Consider the following 12,573-nt stretch of genomic DNA (forward strand, 5'->3'; position numbering starts at 1 on the left):
ACTATTGTGATTCCTCCCTTCTTAGGTACAACATGAATTGGACTTTCCCATTTTGAATCGGCTATAGGATAAATGACGTCAGCCTCCAACCATTTTAAAATTTCAGTCTTAACTACCTCCATCATTGGTGGATTGAATCGGCGTTGGGGGTCTCTTTTGGGGATTGAATCTGGTTCTAAGGATATCTTGTGAGTACATAAAGTCGTACTAAGGCCCCGAATATCGGCTAGTGTCCAACCGAAGGCTTTTTTATGTTCCCTAAGAACTCTAAGCAGCTTAGATTCTTGCATTTCGGTTAAAGTAGTCGACACTATCAATGGTAAAGTTTGATTTTCCCCCAAATAAATGTACTTTAAATTTTCGAGCAACTTTTTTAACTCCAATTTAGGTGGTGAAATTAATGAAGGAATTTGCTTACCAGTCACCGTAAGGCTAGGAAGAATCGGCTTGAATCGTGTCAACTTGGGCGAGTCTAATGCGCAAACTGAGTCAATTAAAGAATCAGAAACGACAAATTCATGCTCATCAATATCAAAAATGCCTTTAGTTAGAACGCTTTTCAACTCGTCCTCATCCTCTAATTCATATACATCTTGAATAAAATTGTCAATGACATCAAGAGTAAATACGGAATTAATATCAGTGGGATATCTCATAGTATCAAATATATTAAATTTAATTATCTCACCATCAAATTCCATAGTTAAATTCCCTTTATGCACATCAATTTTTGTTCTAGCAGTCTCAAGAAAAGGTCTTCCTAAGAGTAAGGGCACATTAATTGAATTATCATTATGCCCCATGTCTAAAACATAAAAATCAGCTGGAAAGACTAACTCATTCACTTGCACTAAAACATATTCTAAAACACTATCAGGGTAGGCATTACTCTATCTGCAAGTTGAATTATCAGTCCTGTGTCTTTTAATGCACCTAATTGAACCCTATCATAGATACTCCTAGGCATGACATTTATAGAAGCTCCCAAATCAAGCATAGCTCTATCAAGTTTAAGGTCTCCTATCTGACAAGGTATCGAAAACATTCCAGGATCTTTACATTTAGTAGGAAGTTTCTTTTGAAATACAGCAGATACATTTTCTCCTAAGCTAATCTTCTCATTACCAATTAATTTCTTTTTAGATGTGCATAATTCTTTCAAAAACTTAACATATCTAGGCACTTGTTTAATTGCATCAATCAATGGAATATTAACTTGTACCTTGCGGAAAGTCTCTAGAATTTTGGCATTGACATCGTCTGACTTTTCCTTCCTCAAATGCTGTGGAAATGGCGCCTTCGGTACATAAGACCGAGGTTGGTTATTGGTGTTCTGACTTGCTTGTGCTCGTAGCTTGGGAACCCTCGTTTCCTACTTAAAATTTACTGCATCATGCAAAGCAGTGGACTGTTGTAAACGTGATTTCCCTACTTCCTTTGGAGCTGCTTGCGACGGTTGTAAATCAGCCTTTGGCAAGGCTAAATTCTCCTATTCAATATCACTGAATCAGACCTTTTTTACCTCAGTTTCATCTTCCTCGTTGCTGTTTTGGACCTTCTTTAGTATCGATTTCAACTCCTTCCCACTTCGTAAGGTTATAGCACTGACATTATCCCTCGGATTTGCCACGGGCTATGATGGTAATCGATTATTTACCTGTGCTTGTAAGTTACCAAGATTAACATCGGTCGACGAGGCTCTGGTTTGCAATTGCTTTATTACAGATTCCAAAGACTAAAATCTTCCATCGGTTTCCTTCTTCTGGTCAGCCATCATCTTCATCATTTGTTCAAGCATGGAATGGGTCTTGGTTTCGGCATTCGGGTTTTGATGGGTTGGTTGTGACATATTATATGGTCAGGAATTTTGCTGCTCAAATCCTGGAGGCGTAGCTCGATTTTGATATCTAAGATTAGGGTGATCTCTCCATCCCTCATTATAAGTAGCCGAATATGGATCATACCTCCTCTGATCTGGAAATACGGCGTTTAGCTTCCCCTTCTTGTAATGTCGGACACATATCTGTGGTATGTCCTTCTAAACAACAAATGCCACATAGTGAAGCTTTCGCAGTACCTCCAGTCATCAACTTACTTACCATAGCCGTTAAATTAGCTAATTGAGCCTCCATCATGCTCGACTGGCCTTCATCCATTCGTTTACCCAAGTCAGACCTCTTGAAACCGAATTGCTGTGTATTCTGCGCCATATTAGCGATCAAATTTCAGGCTTGCTCAGGAGTTTTATCAACCAATGCACCTCCACTCGCTGCATCGATCATTCCTCGATCTTGTGGTGTCAACCCTTCATAAAAATATTGCACTAAGAGCTGGTCACTAATCTGATGCTGTGGACAACTCGCACATAGCCGTTTAAATCTTTCTCAGTACTCGTATAGTGACTCACCTACCAGTTGCTTAATTCCACAAATTTCCTTCCTGATTAACCCTATTCTTGATGCCGGAAAATACTTCTCAAGGAAAGCTTTATGTAACCCTGTCCAAGTGTTGAATGAGCCTGGCGGCATATAATATAACCAGTCCTTCGCCAAACCTTGTAATGAGAAAGGGAAGGCTCGGAGTTTGATTTGTTCCTCTTCAATGCCATCTGGCTGCATAGTTGAACAAGTAATTAGAAATTCATTAATATGACAGTAAGGGTCCTCACTTGGTAACCCATTAAATTTTGGCAAAAAATTTAGAATTCCAAAATTAAGCTTTAATAGCCTATCAAGGGCGGGATATGTGATAGATGGTGGTTGCGCAGCCAAGTTAGGAGCGGTCAATTGCTTCAAGGTCTGGTTAGCCATGTTGGAATCCTCTGAAACGTTAGACTCAACTTGGGGGTTGGAATGATCGGATTGCCGATCAGTGATGTTAAACAGGGTCTTTCGATGTTCGTCTTCCACTCCTTAATAACATATACTAAAGGGACTAAACTACCTGCATAAACAAAAACTAGAAAACAAAATAAGTTCTGAAAATCAAATAGATTTGACTACGTCGCTTCCCCGGCAACGGCGCCAAAATTTGGTAGCTATCATTTACGACTGCAAATTAAATTCACTTACTTAACCAACATTAACTGGTAATATAGGGTAAATAGGGAATCGTCCCACGAAGAAGCTTGCAACAAATCTATTTGAAGTGATTTAAAATTAAAGTAATCTAAAAGGCGTGCGAAAAAGGAGAAAAGTGGGGGGGTTTATGTTTTACAATTGCTAAAAATAATCTCAAGTAACAAATAAGATTTGGCTCGAATTAAGACTGCTGAAGAGAAAATATCAAGAGAAAAATAATGCTTCGTTATTGACGCCTTAATCCACCCAGCACAAGTCCTTTACAACCTGAAATTATTCTAATAAATCAAATTAGCAGCAAGGCTGCAAAGTCACTTATGAAGTGACTTCCTATCCCTAGTAAATTATTCAATTAGAGAATGTTCATGATTGAAATCTACCTCCAATTATCTTTGTGTCGACTAGTTAAAGGTTTTTTAGAGTTTTAGGGACTTCGCCTGGCCTTAGCCAAAGAAAATCCACCAGCGGCTTCTAAGATTAAATTCGAAGTTTTCTTAATTAGCTGCGGCCAATTAATTATCACTAATTCTAAGCTTAATTGAGAAATTCGATTTCTCAATTTGCACTTAAATGATTATAAGAAAAATTCCCAAATTAATTAGGTGATTAATCCAATTTAGTTAGAAAAATTCCTTGGAAGATAAAATCAAACAATTCAAGAATGCCGAATTCGATTTTTGAACAAAATAAATTTTCAAATCACTTGTGCTCTGTTTCATAAGTGTCTAACTAAGCTTAAATAAACTAGCCACTCATAGCTAGTAAAACAGAACACGAATCCATTGAAAAGAACATGAAGTACAAATTGGTTCTTGGAAGGCGAAGTTCTTCAAGTCGTCCGGTTTCCCTTCTCCCAATTAGCCGAATTTACTAGCTGCTACTCCAGCTCCTTGATCGGGTCTACTGGTCCAATTTTAGAAAATTCTGCTTGCTTGAGTCACGCCTTTCTATGCTGATGTATATTTTTCTCTGCTTTTTTCGACTCCTTTTTTAGCTGCTGGCCATCTCTATTTATGGGATAATAACCTCCAACAATTCAAAATTAAATTTGATCTTATCCCCCTTTATCCTAGCTGAAATTGTCACATGAAAATAGCCTTAGCTTAGTAGAGTTTTACTTTAATTAAACTCTTCAAGGCTGATGTGATTAGAGTGGCCACCGCTCGAAGGAAATCAATTTAATTCCCTTGCTGATTTTGTCGCACATTCAGCCTGCTATATTTCTGTTTGGACCGACTTTTTACTCCTGTTGTCAAGACTTTTTGCTGCCAATTAAAAGTGAATTCAGCAGTCGCTCAATCCCTTCCATCAACTCTATCCGTGAGCTCCTCCTTTGGATTTGATTGATCCATCCCTACGTGCCTACCTTGCAGCATGTCTAATCATACCATTAAATTGTTGATTTGGAGCGAAATTAAATTATTATGGCATGGAATGTTCTAAATCAATTCAGGCTAAATTATAACTTAATTGACTAAAGATTAATCAACAATTTAAATAATTTAATTGAATAAGTTAAGCTCAAAATTGAACTTAACCAGCTCACAGTGTTTTTGTATTGGGCTAAGGCCTACACTGTACTGTTACTATTAAAGGGCTCAGGCCTAAACTGATTCTATTTCTATATACTGGTTGTTTCTTTAATAAGGGGATTACACACTGAGTTTTCGTAAACTCACCCCGTTTTTAACCTTTTAGTTAATCTCCAACGTTAGACGGTTTGGAGCTGCGAGGGACTCGGTGAGGGCCACACAACTGCACATGTTTTATTCTGTTTTGCTCATTTACTTAAGCAATTTGATTTAGATTCCAGTTGTAATAAGGCCTTTAAAATTTCTAGTTTTTAAATTAGGGATTCTATGTGATTGTGATTTATATCTGCTAGAAGTAGAAGACGATTTTCCAAAACAATAACTGTTTTCTAGCACTACGTTTTCTGCAACTCAATTTTTAAATAGCATGTTTTCGTAAATTATTTGTTTAAAATTAAGCTTCCACAACAATAAGGTTTTGAAGGTAACAACTTTTCTTAAATAAACCTTGATTGAAAATAAACAAACGCAAACTGAGGTTTTGTACAAGTTTTAAATGGCAAAATTTTGAAATTTCAAGAAGGGTTTTCAATGAAAACATGGTTTTCGAAAAACATTTCAATGTAACACGCCAGATTCGGTCATAACTTCTAGGCCGGTTTTGGGGTGTTACAATGTAAACACATGCTTATGTAGGAATCTTATGACTACCTTAGCATCATTTGTAGGGTATGCTTCAGCTTCAACCCACTTGGATACATAGTCCACAGCAACTAAGATGTATTTGTACCCATATGAAGAAGGAAATGGGCCTAAGAAGTTAATGCCCCATACATCGAACAATTCAATCTCCAAAATGTTTGTCAAGGGCATCTCATTCCTCCTTGATATATTTCCGGTTCATTGGCACTTATCACAGTTATTCACATAATCGTAAGCATCTTTAAATAGTGTAGGCTAAAAGAAACTTGCTTGCAAAATCTGTGCTGCAGTACGTGAACCACCAAAGTGTCCCCCACAAGGAGATGAATAGCAATGATATAAGATCTCAACAAGCTCACTTTTAGCTACACACTTTCATATTATATTATCTACACACTGTTTAAACAAAAACTGATCCTCCCAAAAATAATACCGACTATCATGAAAGAATTCCTTCCTTTGTTGGTATGTCATTTCTCGAGGAATTATTTCATATGCAAGATAATTGGCAAAATCAAAAACCAAGGTATTTCATGAATTTGACTTACCTCAAATAAGTGCTATCTGGGAAATTCTCATTGATAGGCGCACTAGGCTGGGTTACCTTATCTTGCTCCAACCTCGATAGACGATCAGCTACTTGATTTTCGACACCTTTTCTGTCTTGGATCTCAAGGTCAAATTCTTGGAGTAAAAGTATCCAACGAATTAACGTTGGTTTTACATCTTTCTTCGTGAGCAAGTATTTAATGGTCACATGGTCAGTAAATACTATAAATTTTGGTACTTATAAGATATGAACGAAATTTGTCAAAAGAAAAAACTATAGCAAATAGTTCCTTTTCAGTTGCCGTATAATTGAGTTGGACTCCCGTCAAGGTTCTACTTGCATAGTAAATGGGGTGGAATACTTTATTTCTTTTATGACTCATCACAGCTCCAACAACATAATCACTTGCTTCGCAATAAACTAAAAAGGTGAGTTCCAATCAGGTGTAATGATTATTGGGGCTGTAATTAACTGATTCTTTAGATCTTCAAAAGCTTCTAAACATGCTTTGTTGAAATTAAACACTGTATCTTTCTCTAACAACAAACACAGCGGCTTAGAAATTTTCGAGAAATCCTTGATAAACCTTCGGTAAAAACCGGCCTGGCCTAAGAAAATCCTGACTCCTTTCATATTAATTGGGGTCGGTAATCTTTCAATTACATCCACCTTTCCTTTGTCAACTTCAATTCCTTTCTTTGAAATCTTGTGACCTAAGACAATTCCTTCATTAACCATAAAATGACATTTTTCCCAATTAAGGACAAGATTTGTCTCTTCGCATCTCTTCAGTACCTTATCCAAATTACTCAAACATATATCAGAAGGGTTACCAAAAACAGAAAAATCATCCATGAAAACCTCGACGAAATTTTTGACCATATCAGTAAATATTACCATCATGCATGTTGAAAAGTTGCAGGTGCATTGCATAAACCAAAAGACATTCGCCTAAAAGCAAATGTACCATATGGACAAGTAAAGGTTGTTTGATGTTGGTCCTCTAGGGCTACAACTATTTGGTTATGTCCCAAATAGCCATCTAAAAAATAATAGAATTCATTACTTGCCAGTCGATCTAGCATCTGATCCATAAAAGGCAATGAAAAATGGTTCTGAGTGGCTTTGTTCAGCTATCTATAATCAATGTAGATTCTCCAACTGATAACAGTTTTCGTTGGAATTAACTCGTTATGCTCATTTTTAATAATTGTGATTCCACCTTTCTTCGGCACACACTGCACCAGACTTACCAACGAACTATCTGCAATAGGATAGATGATTCATGCATCTAACCATTTAATCACTTCCTTTCTCACAACTTCTTTCATAATAGGATTGAGCCTCCTTTGCCCATCAATTCGAGCTCTTTCACCTTCTTCTAAAATGATTTTATGCATGCAAAATGAAGGGCTTATACCTCGAATATCAGCTATGCTCCAACCAATTGCTTTCTTAAATTTCTTTAAAACAAGAATTAATCGCTCCTCTTGATCTTTTGTTAGTTCCGTTGAAATAATCACAGGCAAAGTAGAACAATCACCTAAATACAAGTATTTCAAATGAGAAGGAAGTACCTTTAGTTCGAGTTTAGGTGGTTCTTCGATTGACAACTTGGGTTGCACAAATTCTCTAACTTCCAACTCCAACGGTTCAAATCGTGTGGATTGAATATAATTTATCAGATTGGCTTTCATTAAAGCCATGTTTTCTTCACCTTCTTCATCCTCCAAAGAGTCAAGATCTAAATCTTTCTCCAATGGATCTTCTTCAAAATTGCTTTCCATTCTATCTCTTCCATAACTGAACACTCTTCTGCCAGATCAGGAAATTTCATCACTTTAAGAATGTTAAAGGTTACTTGACCGTCTTGAACTCGCATGGTGAGTTCACCTTTCTGCATATAAATTAACGTTCTTTCCGTGGCTAGGAGACCTAGATAATTGATACTTCCTTATCTGTTTCAAAATCTAAAATAATGAAATCAGCAAGAAAACTAAATTTATTGACTCTTACCAAAACATCCTTGATCTGTCCTTTGGGATATGCTAAAGATCGATCCACTAGCTGAAGCGTCACAATTGTAGGTCTTACTTCACCTATCCCTAACATCTTCAAAATAGACTTAGGCATTAAGTTGATACTTGCTCCTAAGTCACACAAAGCTTTACCACAATAAGATTCACCAATGTTACAGGGTATGGTAAAGCTTCCTAGGTCTTTCAATTTCGGTGGCAATTTGCTCTGCAGGAACGCACTGCACTCCTTTGTCAAAGAAACAGTCTCATACTCACTTAGTCATTTTTTCTTGGACATTATATCCTTGATAAACTTCACATAATTTGACATTTGTTCTAAAGCCTCCACCAACAGAATATTGATGTGTAACTGCTTCAGAACATCCAAAAACTTCTTGAATTACACCTCCTATTTCTACTTGTTTTGCTGCAATCTTTGCGGATATGGAGGTGATGGAACTTTCGATTGAACCAGACAACTTTTCTGAGTAGGTAAATCTGCATCCAAAGAAGATGTTAAAATATCTGAATTCACTAGGTCAGGGTTTACCTTGTCAGACTTTGCAGATTCTGATTCCTTTGGTGTAGGAACTTCAGTAGCTGGCTGACTTTCTTCCTTTTCAACATGCTCATCATCGACATCAATCAATCAGGGTTCCAGTGTAACAGCCCGATTTAGGGCTTAGTCAGAATAGTGGTTTTGAGACCACAAATTCGAAGAGGAAAAATTTATTTTTACTATATTTTTATGATCTACAATTTCACAGAAAGATTTCATGAAAATTTCATTCGAAAATTTTGACATTTGGGCACTCAATTTAGTCAAAAGGACTAAAATGTAAAAATTGCTAAAGTTGAGTTTTATTTGTTAAAGGTATTTAATTGTTATGAAATTATAAATTAGGGGTCCTTATGTGGTAATTAGACCATTGTTTAGTGATGGAAAAAATGGACAAGAAATAACTGAAATAGGATTTTTTTAAGTAAGGGCATTTTGGTCATTTAGTAAATAAATAGAATTAAAATGGGAAAAAGTTGTAAAAAATGGTGTTATCATATTTTCTTGCTGCTGAAACTTGAAGGGCTCCATAGCTAGGGTTTTAGCCACTTTCAAGCTTGATTGTAAGTGCATTTTAGCCCCGTTTTTAATGTTCTTTGCATTTTTTAGATTCCTGTAGCACAATTTATCTATTTCTACTGTTATTTTGGGCTAGGGTTGAAATTTGAAAAATTACCAATGTGTGAAATGTATGTATTTTGATGTAATATGGAAGAATATGAAGCTAGAATTTATGTTAAACAACTTTTGCTAGGCGATTTTAAGTGAAACCGAGCAAAATAACATAATCGGTAAAAATATTTAATGTTCATAAGTAAGAGTTAGAGTGAGAATTTGATGTTGCCATAGAAGGGAAAAGTGTTCAGCATGTTATAAAACATAAGAATAAGGAATAAAATTTAATTTCTGAACTTTGGGGCAAAAAGGTAAATATACAAAAGTTTAGGGAAAAAATTGTAATTTTGTCAAAAGTTGAGTCGAGGATTATTTTGATAAATGTGAATATTAAAAAAGCTAAATTCGCTATTATAGATAAAGAAAGACGTGGAATCAACCTCGATAAGGGAAAGGAAAAGATTGTGGATTGAATTGCAAAATTCCTATATTTTGCATCGAGGTAAGTAATATGTAATTAATACATTGTTTATAACTATTTCTGATATTTTGTTATAATATATGAGAAATGGTTGAAGATGAAATAGTAATATAACATTTAGAAATTTAGAATTTATAGTTGAATCGATTAAAATCTGCTTGAATTATGGATATATCATTGACAAGTAATAAGTGAAGTAGTTGAATTGAATTATTAAATTTGTTCTGGGATTGAACTGAAATATTGAAGTTGTGATTTGTGTATGGATAAATTGTAAATCCTTGAAAAGTAAGAATCTCTGTGGGACTGTCGGAATAAGAAAGGCTTGAATAAAGTGCTTATAAACACGTGTGTAGTACTAAGTGCAGGCTACTACGTGTATCGATAGATAATGGTCACATGAGTAGTACTATATGCAGGCTACTATGTGTACCGAAAGGCTTTGGTCACGTGTGTAGTACTATGTATAGGTTACTACGTGAACCGGAAAGTTTGATCACGTGTGTAGTACAATGTGAAGGCTACTACGTGTATCGAATGATAATAATTACACGGGTGGTACTATGTGCAAACCACCGAATATTCGCTATTATACCGACATGTTCAACAGGATATGAGTATTGATAAACAAATATGAGTATGTGATTGAAGTGTGAAAATTTTCTAAAGAGTAACTAGAGTGATGAAGTTTCATACTGTGCTTACAAAATAAATTGTTGTAATGTTATGTAAATGAGTGAAATTGAAACAAAACAGATTCAAACAGTGGAAGTGATGTTAGTTTGAAAAATCACCAAAAATTTTAAAAATTAAGTTATTGGTTGAATGAGATATGGACTTAAATCTTAATGAGTCTACTTTCATATAAAAGAATAATATAAAGCAAAAGAGTTTTATATTTTGAGATATTTGAATTTTAGTGAGGTAGGGTCGGATAGATTTTGGAATCCCCTGTTCTGACTTGGAAAAATCATTACAAATTGTAAAAAAATAATTATGAGATATAATTTATATTCTTAGAATCCTTAATAAATCTATTTTCAATAGAAACAAACTAAAATATCATCTGAATTCTGTACAGTGAGATAATTCATTCTCAGTGAAGAGAGGTCAGAGATGTTGAGTAGTGAAACAGGGGTAAATTTAAAGAATAAACTGTACTAATTGGCCAAGTCAAAAATTCTAAAAATTTTATGATAAGACGGTATATGAGTCTACTTTCAAGAAAAAGTTATAGAACTTAATTTTGAGTTCTGTAGCTCCGGATAAAAATAATTTAGTTACTACGATGCAGATAAACAGTTTGCTGGAATTTGAATAAATATCAAATTTATGGTTGATTAAAATTATGTTATCTATGGAAACATGTTTTAAATTTTTTTATCAATTACATACATACTTACTAAGCTATATGCTTACTTCTATTTCTTTTTTTTCTTGTTTTATAGTGTTATAAATCATCTCGGAATTCAGACAGAGTCGGGGATCATCCACACTATCTACATCTTTTGGTATTTTGAAACCAATATTTCTGAATTATGGCATGTATAGAAGACTTAATGTTAATGTGATGTATGTATATACTAATTACTACTTAGCTTAAGATGTTAATGTATATTAATTGATAGGTTGTTTTCTTAAAAATGCTAGCGAGGTTACTTTGAATGTCGTGAATGATTTAATTATGTTTAAGTATATAATTGTATTAGTTAAAATATTGAATTGGTTTGAGATTGCGTTTTGAAAATTTGCAGGAGGGATTACACATTTGTAAAAGGGATTATGTCAAAAATTTTATAAAAAAAAAGAAGAAAACTCCGATTGTATGAAAATATGTATTTTCTATTTGATAATACTTTTTACCCTGTTTTGGCGATGAACACGGGTAAGAGGTGTTACATCCAGAGTCTTTCCACTTCGCAATGCCAATGCCTTGATATGTTCTTTACCCAAATTTCTTGGATTCTTAGTATCGCACGGCAAGGTTCCTTGCGGTCTATTACGAAGCTCTGTAGCTAACTAACCTATTTGGTTTTCCAAATTTTTCAGTGTTGCTGCTTGGCTTTGGATCAAAACGTCATTCTTTGCCATGTACGCTTTCAATAAGTTCTCCAAACTATTTGATGCCTCAACTTGAGGTGGTTTTGGAGCTTACTGATTAAACCCTTGAGATTGGTCGGGTCTTTGTTGTAATAAGTTATTGTTCGGTCCATTTCCTTGGTTGCTCCTAGAAAAGTTAGGATGATTACACCAGGAATGATTGTAGAAGTTGGACTGGGGTCCTTGTCCACTCCTATTTTGATATTGGTCCCCCACATGGTACACTGACTCAGGATTTGATGGACAATTCTCAAAAGAATGACCTTCTCCTTAGTACACACAGGAAACTACTTCAAATGGACTTGGTGGCTGAGCTGTAAAATTATTAGTACTATTAGCGATTAACTGTTTTAACATAGAGGAAATAGACAATACCTGAGTCGATAACGAAGTGAGAGAGTCAACTTCATGAACTCCAGCTACTCGTCTTCCTGAAGCTGTTCGATTTGTTGGCCATTAATAGTTATTACTCGCGATCCTATCGATGATCTCATAAGCCTCATTATAAGACTTAGACAAAATTGCACCATTCGCGGAAGCATCTACCATCAATCTTGTATGTGCATTTAGACCATTATAGATTGTCTCCAGCTGAATACAATGAGGAATCCCATGATGAGGACACTTACGAAGTAACTTCTTGAATCACTTCCAAGCCTTATACAAAGACTCGTCATCCAATTGTTGGAAAGTTGTGATCTCGTTCCTCAACTTAGCATTTTTGCTAGGTGGGAAATACTTAACCAAAAATCTCTCTGCTAATTCTTGCCATGTAGATATGGTACTTGGTGGCAATGAATTGAGCCATGCTCGTGCTCGATCTCGTAACGAGTATGAAAACAACTTCAACCTCAGTGCTTCTTCAGTCACACCGGCTATCTTGAATGAATCACTCACCTCCATAAACAATCGAAGGTGGAGATGTGGATCTTCCGT

The 12,573-nt window shown here is 35.4% G+C and overlaps 1 non-coding gene across 1 annotated transcript; it reads left to right on the forward strand.

The window, feature by feature from the left end:
* The first annotated feature begins 12,244 nt into the window (after positions 1-12,244).
* On the forward strand, positions 12,245-12,351 carry LOC121220545 (small nucleolar RNA R71). The gene has a single exon (XR_005917758.1). It is a non-coding gene; the product is annotated as a small nucleolar RNA R71 (small nucleolar RNA).
* The last annotated feature ends 222 nt before the right edge of the window (positions 12,352-12,573 follow it).

The sequence above is a fragment of the Gossypium hirsutum genome, chromosome D08 (genome assembly GCF_007990345.1).
Source record: "Gossypium hirsutum isolate 1008001.06 chromosome D08, Gossypium_hirsutum_v2.1, whole genome shotgun sequence".
In the NCBI taxonomy this organism is placed as follows: domain Eukaryota; kingdom Viridiplantae; phylum Streptophyta; class Magnoliopsida; order Malvales; family Malvaceae; genus Gossypium; species Gossypium hirsutum.